Raw genomic sequence first — 9,752 nt, 5'->3', positions numbered from 1 at the left:
CAGGGGAACTTCCTGACCCAGAGATCAAACTCTGATCTCTTGCACTGCAGGTGGATTCTTCACCACTGAACCACCAGGGAGGATCTTAAGTGTGTGGTACATATATTTAAAGAAATATAATCCAAACTATTTTTAGGAAGAAGAAGCAGTTAAGATGTTGATTATATTTGAGAGACAAGATCTATAAATCATAGTTACCAAGTCAAAAGAATGCTTTGGGTCTTCTGGAGGGATACTAGAGACAGACACATTATTGTCATTTTTTATATTACATGAATACATGGTGAGTGAGTGAATAAACATATTTAGCTAATTACTTGTCTTCCTGGCTCTCATGTCAGACAGAGAAAAATGCCCTTTCTATTTATTTATTTATTTTGGCAAATTATAGCTTTAGTTTGATATCAATCATGATGGGGTAAGGTTACCCAAACCTGGTGTTACTCTGGCTCCTTTGAAGATGTTTTATTTCACATAAAGCTACCCTGAAAGGAAAAATTTTTAAATAATATGAATAGAAAAGTTTAATATATTTTGATGCTTTCACAAATACAGTTAAATGCCAGACATGCTTCATCCGTCTGATGATTAGTTAGCATTGACAAATCAATTTCAAATGGCTAGAGAGAATCTACCAGGTCATCCTCAGTCCATTCTTCCTCCTCATGTTTGGATTTCTTTGAAACATAATCATCATCTTCGTAACCTTTTCTCTTCTTCGTAACTACATTAAGTGCAAGCTCAGCAGAGTGACACCTCTCCAGCTTCTGTTTCAGAAAGCAACTTCTTCAGGTTTGGGTGGTTCGTATTTTTTTACCAAGTTCCTCATGCTTTTCATTATATCTAGTAATTGTGACAAGGAAGTTCTGTTCTCCTTGAGCATCAGACTTTCTGATAAATAACTTTCCATAGTAATTCCTGCTCTGGATGCACTAGATAAAATGGCAGTTAGAGCAATCTGGGAAGGTGTGTATAAAAGGTGAGCATCCGTCAATGCAACTCTATTAAGAAAGTCATCAGCTGTTTTCCTCAAAATCTCTGGATTCTCCAACAGGGGATAGCGAGTCTTTAAATCAATGGGTCTATAATAGCCCTCAAAGGGTCTATAAGGATTGTGGACAATAAGGTGGAAATTAAGTTGCTGTATAAGCAGTTCATATTCCAGAATCTGTTCGAGGGCTTTCTCTTGTACAAGAGGGCTCTCCCACAGATTTCCAACAAAACTGTGGTCTAGATACATTGAATTCATCTACTTTGCAAGCCAAAAATTCACAAGTGAGCATTATTATCCAGGGGTGATATTTCATTACTGAGTTATTAAGATAAAAGCTCTTGAAATACATACAAGCTGTACCCTGGAAAATCCCATGGACAGAGGAACCTGGCGGGCTACAGTCCACGCAGTCACAAAAGAGTTGCACATGACTTAGCACCACAACAGATCTTGACATTGCTGGCTTAAACAGCGAACAGAATTCCAATAATCTTTTCTCATAATATTTGCAGAGCGTTATTTCTTCATGAGGTTCAAGAAAGACTGGGTCATTTGAAAGAACTTCCGCTTACAAGTTCCTGCCTGTGTTCTCCAGCCTTTCAAACACTCTGCTTCCGCCACACACGATCAAGAGCATTCTGGAGACCAGCTCTGCGATTTCTGAACTCCTCCTTTGCACCTGTGGCTCTGTCCGCCGGGAAAGTCCTTTCCCCATCTTCTCCACACCAGCCACTAAGAGAAACCTACCCCTGGTACATTAGCATCCTACAAGGGTCTTCTTTGCCTTGTTACTGACTATACAGTCCGCCGCTCGACTGAGGGGATGGACGGCGTTGTCCATCTCCTTACCTACTGTACCTGGCAAGGTGCTCGCTGTTGATTAGATGGATAAACGCACTCTTCGCCTAAGAGGCGGGAGGGAGGTGTGGGGTAAGTCCTGGGGGAGGGAGGGACAGGCAAGAGTTTTCAGAGCCCAAGGCCTAAGGGCGGTAGCCCGAGCCCTCACCTTCCGGTTCCGCCACTGCTTTGCATTTGAATTTGCGGTTGGATCGGCGGTAACCGCGCCAGCTGCTCCTCCCTGGCGAAAGTCCAGTGCCTCTTCTGGCTACTGTTGTGGTACATAGGGAAATCAGAGGCGAGGCCTAGGGAGTCTGTGGAGAGAAGACCGAGAACTGTACAAAACCTGACGTAAAGCACCTAAGCCACCTCCCGGATCCCACGGAAACCGCCCCTCCTCTATTTAAAATGGATATCTTTTCCTTTTCCCTGAACCAAGACCCTCAGACCACGTGTCTATCTTCTTAATTTCATTTCTAGGACATGATTGATTAATAAATGAATTATCTAGTCCAGTGGTGATAACATTTTTTGCATGAGGTCAAGTCAGGAAAAATGAAAATTTGGAGGTGGGGGGATTTTTTCCCCCGTTTAAATATGACAAGACTTTCAGCCTCATGGAATATATGTAGACTTTCAAAATTAAGATTATCTTCTTTTTTAAAATTTCAATTAATTAATTTTTGGGTTCTGCTGGGTCTGTGTTGCTGCATGAACTTTTCTCTAATTGTGACAAGCAGGTTTCTCATTGCAGAGGCTGCTGTTGTTCTGGAGCCCAGGCTCTAGAAGCTGTGTGGGCTTCAGTAGCTGTGGGATGTGAGCTCAGTAGTTGCCCCCCAGGCTCTAGAGCACAGGCTCAATAGCTGTGGCACACGGCCCAGTTGCCTCGTGGCATGTGGGATCTTCCCAGACCAGGGATCGAACTCACTTCTGCTGCATTGGCAGGCAGATTCTTTACCACCGAGCCACTGGGAAGCCTAAATTATCTTCTTGATTCAGTCATCAGGTGTGCTTGTGAAAATGGAACTGTGTTGTAGAGATCTGGGCAAAAATTTAAAAAAAAAAAGAGTTAAAAAAAAAAGTTGCTATGCAATAAAATTAAAATTTTTCTTCTAATCTTTTATCCAAAAATTAGATCTTGTCCTGTGTAATGGCAAGAATTGGTCTGTAAGCTCAACATCATTGATATGGACCCTTGGAGGTTAGGGTATCGACCTCTAACTGTAACCAGTGAGACACAGATAGTATCTACCTTACATCTTCCACTCAACAGCAGTGTAGCTTAAAATAAGACATTTAATGACTGGTACAAAATACAATAATACTTTAGCCATATTGTATTCAGTTCAGTTCAGTTCAGTTCAGTTGCTCAGTCGTGTCAGACTCTTTGCGACCCCATGAATTGCAGCACACGAGGCCTCCCTGTCCATCACCAACTCCTGGAGTTCACTCAAACTCACGTCCATCGAGTCAGTGATGCCATCCAGCCATCTCATCCTCTGTCGTCCCCTTCTCCTCCTGCCCCCAATCCCTCCCAGCATCAGAGTCTTTTCCAATGAGTCAACTCTTCCCATGAGGTGGCCAAAGTACTGGAGTTTCAGCTTTAGCATCAGTCTTTCCAAAGAACACCCAGGACTGATCTCCTTCAGAATGGACTGGTTGGATCTCCTTGCAGTTCAAGGGACTCTCAAGAGTCTTCTCCAACACCACAGTTCAAAAGCATCAATTCTTCCGTGCTCAGCCTTCTTCACAGTCCAACTCTCACATCCATACATGACCACTGGAAAAACCATAGCCTTGACTAGACGAACCTTTGTTGGCAAAGTAATGTCTCTGCTTTTGAATATGCTATCTAGGTTGGTTATAACTTTCCTTCCAAGGAGTAAGCATCTTTTAATTTCATGGCTGCAATCACCATCTGCAGTGATTTTGGAGCCCCAACAAATAAAGTCTGACACTGTTTCCACTGTTTCCCCATCTATTTCCCATGAAGTGATGGGACCAGATGCCATGATCTTGGTTTTCTGAATGAGCTTTAAGCCAACTTTTTCACTCTCCTCTTTCACTTTCATCAAGAGGCTTTTGAGTTCCTCTTCACTTTCTGCCATAAGGGTGGTGTCATCTGCATATCTGAGGTTATTGATATTTCTCCCGGCAATCTTGATTCCAGCTTGTGCTTCTACCATCAGTGTTTCTCATGACGTACTCTGCATATAAGTTAAATAAGCAGGGTGACAATATACAGCCTTGACGTGTACTCCTTTTCCTATTTGGAACCAGTCTGTTGTTCCATGTCCAGTTCTAACTGTTGCTTCCTGACGTGGATACAGGTTTCTCAAGAGGCAGGTCAGGTGGTCTGGTATTCCCATCTCTTTCAGAATTTTCCAGTTTATTGTGATCCACACAGTCAAAGGCTTTGGCATAGTCAAGAAAGCAGAAATAGATGTTTTTCTGGAACTCTCTTGGTTTTTCCATGATCCAGTGGATGTTGGCAATTTCATCTCTGGTTCCTCTGCCTCTTCTAAAACCAGCTTGAACATCTGGAAGTTCACGGTTCATGTATTTTTGAAGCCTGGCTTGGAGAATTTTGAGCATTACTTTACTAGCATGTGAGATGAGTCAACTGTGCGGTAGTTTGAGCATCCTTTGGCATTGCCTTTCTTTGGGATTGGAATGAAAACTAACTTTTTCCAGTCTTGTGGCCACTGCTGAGTTTTCCAAATTTGCTGGCATATTGAGTGTAGCACTTTCACAGCATCATCTTTCAGGATTTGAAATAGCTCAACTGGAATTCCATCACCTCCACTAGCTTTGTTTGTAGTGATGCTTTCTAAGGCCCACTTGACTTCACATTCCAGCATGTCTGGCTCTAGGTCAGTGATCACACCATCGTGATTATCTGGGTCATGAAGCTCTTTTTTGTACAGTTCTTCTGTGTATTCTTGCCACCTCTTCTTAATATCTTCTGCTTCTGTTAGGTCCATACCATTTCTGTCCTTTATCGAGCCCATCTTTGCATGAAATGTTCCCTTGGTATTTCTAATTTTCTTGAAGAGATACCTAGTCTTTCCCATTCTGTTGTTTTCCTCTATTTCTTTGCATTGATAGCTGAGGAAGGCTTTCTTATCTCTTCTTGCTATTCTTTGGAACTCTGCATTCAGATGTTTATATCTTTCCTTTTCTCCTTTGCTTTTTGCTTCTCTTCTTTTCACAGCTATTTGTAAGGCCTCCCCAGACAGCCATTTTGCTTTTTTGCATTTCTTTTCCACGGGGATGGTCTTGATCCCTGTCTCCTGTACAATGTCACGAACCTCCATCCATAGTTCATCAGGCACTCTATGTATCAGATCTAGGCCCTTAAATCTATTTCTCACTTCCACTGTATCATCATAAGGGATTTGATTTAGGTCATACCCGAATGGTCTAGTGGTTTTCCCTACTTTCTTCAATTTAAGTCTGAATTTGGCAATAAGGAGTTCATGATCTGAGCCACAATCAGCCCCTGTTCTTGTTTTTGCTGACTGTATAGAGCTTCTCCATCTTTGGCTGCAAAGAATATAATCAATCTGATTTCGGTGTTGACCATCTGATGATGTCCATGTGTAGAGTCTTCTCTTGTGTTGTTGGAAGAGGGTATTTGCTATGACCAGTGCGTTCTCTTGGCCAAACTCTATTGGCCTTTGCCCTGCTTCATTCTATATTTCAAGGCCAAATTTGCCTGTCACTCCAGGTGTTTCTTGACTTCCTACTTTTGCATTCCAGTCCCCTATAATGAAAAGGACATCTTTCTTGGGTGTTAGTTTTAAAAGGTCTTGCAGGTCTTCATAGAACCATTCAACTTCAGCTTCTTCAGCTTTACTGGTTGGGGCATAGACTTGGATTACTGTGATATTGAATGGTTTGCCTTGGAAACGAACAGAGACCATTCTGTCGTTTTTGAGATTGCATCCAAGTACTGCATTTCGGACTCTTTTGTTGACCATGATGGCTACTCCATTTCTTCTGAGGGATTCCTGCCTGCAGTAGTAGATATAATGGTCATCTGAGTTAAATTCACCCATTTCATTTCATTTTAGTTCACTGATTCCTAGAATGTCGACATTCACTCTTGCCATCTCTTGTTTGACCACTTCCAATTTGCCTTGATTCATGGACCTGACATTCCATGTTCCTATGCAATATTGCTCTTTACAGCATCGGACCTTGCTTCTATCAACAGTCACATCCACTGCTGGGTATTGTTTTTGCTTTGGCTCCATCCCTTCATTCTTTCTGGAGTTATTTCTCCACTGAACTCCAGTAGCATATTGGAGCATAACCGTATGTATATAACTATAATATGTACATGAAAATTACAGATGTGCTGCTATAGGAGAATCACTTATTATTCTTTCTAAGTACTGTGTATGCCATGCACCAAACACACACCCCAATAAAACTGATCAAGATGGGAAGACAGAAGGTGCAAATCAACAGTACTAAGACTGAATTGGGGCACATAAATACAGATAGAGCAGATAAATACAGATACGCAGAGCTTAAAATGGTCAGAAAACATTAAAAACATCTTTAGGATCACAAATTGATAAATTCCTAGAAAAATGTAACTTAACAACAGTGGCTCAGGAAGAAAAAGTAAACCTGACTGGTTCTAAACTCTTTAAGGAAATTGAAACACAAATCAAAATTTTCCTTTGAGAGAATGTCAAGTCCAGGTGATTCTGCTGATAACTTTTACCAGACATTCACAGAAGAAATAATTCCAACTTTGCACAAACTCTTCTAACTGAGAGAGATGAAGTGAACATGCCTTAACTAATTTATTGAAACTGGAATCGATTTGTATAGTCATGAGAGCAAAACCAGACAAAAATGTACAAGAGGAGTATCCTTGGTATTCATACAGCTGGAAGAACGGAGGTGTAGTTACCACAGTCATTTCTCTCAAAGAACTTGGGTTTGAAGTGCCAGATTAAAGTTCTCTATGTGGGGCACTCTGTGAGCAAGTCAAACTAGACTAAACACGAAGGAGAAAAAGGAAATTTGACAGCCCCTGGATTAGAATAGTGTGTGGCCTACCAAATCACCAAAGGTTAGCCAAATCCTTGTGGAGAGACCATGAGTCCCTGACAAAAGTCTGTGAAAGGCAATGGAGAATAGATCAAGCCCTGAGCCTTTGGAGTGGGAGCACTGACTCCAAGACCCTAGACTACCAGAGAACTAACCCTAGGGAGTATCAAATAGTGAGAACTCACACAAAGGAAACCACTTGAATACAAGACCCACCATCACCCAACCACCAGTAGCACCCTGTGCAGGACACCTCACCTAAACAGCAAACAAAACAAAAATACAAACCCGTCATCAGCAGACATGATCACCACCTCACTCAGCCTTGCCCATCAGAGGAAAAGCAAGCAAACAAACAAAAACCCAGCACAAATCCCACCTGATACAAAGCTTACACAAACCACTGGACCAACCTTCAGTTCAGTTCAGTCACTCAGTCGTGTCTGACTCTTTGCAACCCCATGAATCGCAGCACGCCAGGCCTCCCTGTCCATCACCAGCTCCCAGAGTTCACCCAGACTCACGTCCATTGACTAACCTTAGGTGGGCAGAAACCAAAAGGAAGAAAGAATTCAACCTTGAAGCCTGAGAAAAGGAGACCTCAAACACAATAAGTTAAAAAAAATAATGAAAAGGAAGAGAAATACTACACAAATTAAGGAACAAACTAGAAACACAGAAGTCCAAATACATGAAGAGAAAATAGGCAAACTACCTGAAAAAGAATTCAGAATAATGATAGTAAAGATGATCAAAAACCTTGAAAACAAAATGGAGAAAATGCAAGAATCTGTTAACAAAGACCTAGAAGAATTAAAGAATAAACACAAACAACACAGTTGCTGAAATTAAAAATACTCTAGAAGGAATCAATAGCAGAATATCTGAAAGAGAAGAGCAAATCAGTTAGCTGGAAGATAAAATGATGGAAATAACTTCTGAAGAGCAGAATAAAGTAAAAAGAAGGAAAAGAACTGAGGATAATCTCAGAGACCTCTGGAACAATATCAAATGCACCAACATTCGAATTAAAGGGGTCCCAGAAGAAGAAGAGAAAAAGAAAGGGTATGAGAAAATTTTTGAAGAAATTATAGTTGAAAATTTCCCCAGCATGAAAAAGGAAATAGTCTGTCAAGTCCAAGAGGCTCAAAGAGTCCCATACAGGATAAACCCAAGGAGAAACATGCCAAGACACATACTAATCAAACTAACAAAGACCAAACACAAAGAAAGAATATTAAAAGCAGCAAGGGAGAAGCAACAAGTAACATACAAGGGAAACCCCATATGCTTAACAGCTGATCTTTCAGCAGAAACTCTGCAGGCCAGAAGGGAATGGTGGGATATATTTAAAGTACTGAAAGGGAAAAATCTACAACCAAGATTACTGTACCTGGCAAGGATCTCATTCAAAATTGATGGAGAAATAAAAAGCTTTCAGACAAGTGAAAGTTAAAAGAATTCAGTACCACCAAACCAGCTTTACAACAAATGTTAAAGGGACTTATATAGTCAAGAAATATAAGAGAAGAAAAAAGATCTACAAAATCAACCCCAAACAATTAAGACAATGGCAATAGGAACATATATATCAATAATTACTTTAATGTAAATGGATTAAATGCTCCAACCAAAAGACACAGACTGGCTGAATGGATAAAAAAACAAGACCCATATATATGCTGTCTATAAGAAACCCACATCAGACCTAAAGACACATACAGACTGAAAGTGAGAGGATGGAAAAATATATTCCATGCAAATGGGAAGCAAAAGAAACCTGGAGTAGTAATCCTCATATCAGACCAAATAGACCTTAAAATAAAGAAGATTACAAGAGATAAGGAAGGACACTACATAATGATCAAGGGGTCAATCCAAGAGGAAGACATAACAATTGTAAATATCTATGCACCCAACATAGGAGCACCTCAATACATATGACAAACACTAACAGACATAAAAGGAGAAATTGACAGTAACACAATAATAGTAGGAGACTTTAACACCCTACTCACACCATGGACAGATCATTAAAACAGAAAATTAATAAGGAAACACAAGTCTTAAATGATACATTAGATGAGATGAATCTTATTGATATCTTCAGGACATTGCATCCAAATGCAGAAGAATACACCTTCTTCTCAAGTGCACATGGAACATTCTCCAGGATAGACCACATCTTGGGTCACAAATCAAACCTCAGTAAATTTAAGAAAATTTAAATCATATCAAGCATCTTCTCCAACCACAACACTATGAGACTAGATATCAATTACAAGAAAAAAACTGTAAGAAACACAACACATGGAGATTAAACAACACATTTCTAAATAACCAGCAGGTTACTGAAGAAATCAAAAGGGAAATCAAAAAATTTCTTAAAACAAATGACAGTTGAAAACATGACAACTCAAAACCTATGGGATGCAGCAAAAGCAGTTCTAAGAGGGAAGCAATACAATCCTACCTCAAGAAACAAGAAAAACATTAAATAGACAACATAACTTTACACCTAAAACAACTGGAAACAGAAGAACAAAAAAAAGCCCAAAATTAGTAGAAGGAAAGAAATCATAAAAATTCAAGCAGAAATAATGAAAAAGAAATGAAAGAAACAATAGTAAAGATTAATAAAACAACAACTGGTTCTTCGAGAAGATAAACAAAATTAAGAAACCTTTAGCCAGACTCATCAAGGAAAAAAGAGAGAAGAATCGAGTCAACAAAATTAGAAATGAAAAAGAAGAGGTTACAACAGACAATGCAGAAATACAAAGGATTATAAGAAACCATTATGAACAACTGTATGGCAAAAAATGGACAACCTGGAAGAAATGGACAGGTT

At 40.0% G+C, this 9,752-nt stretch overlaps 1 pseudogene; it reads right to left on the bottom strand.

Annotated features, from left to right (window-relative positions):
- Window positions 1–378: 378 nt before the first annotated feature.
- Window positions 379–1,264, bottom strand: LOC513399 (cyclin-H-like; annotated as a pseudogene).
- Between the last annotated feature and the right edge of the window lie 8,488 nt (window positions 1,265–9,752).

The sequence above is a fragment of the Bos taurus genome, chromosome 16 (assembly GCF_002263795.3).
Source record: "Bos taurus isolate L1 Dominette 01449 registration number 42190680 breed Hereford chromosome 16, ARS-UCD2.0, whole genome shotgun sequence".
In the NCBI taxonomy this organism is placed as follows: domain Eukaryota; kingdom Metazoa; phylum Chordata; class Mammalia; order Artiodactyla; family Bovidae; genus Bos; species Bos taurus.
This window is presented reverse-complemented; position numbering and strand designations above follow the sequence as displayed.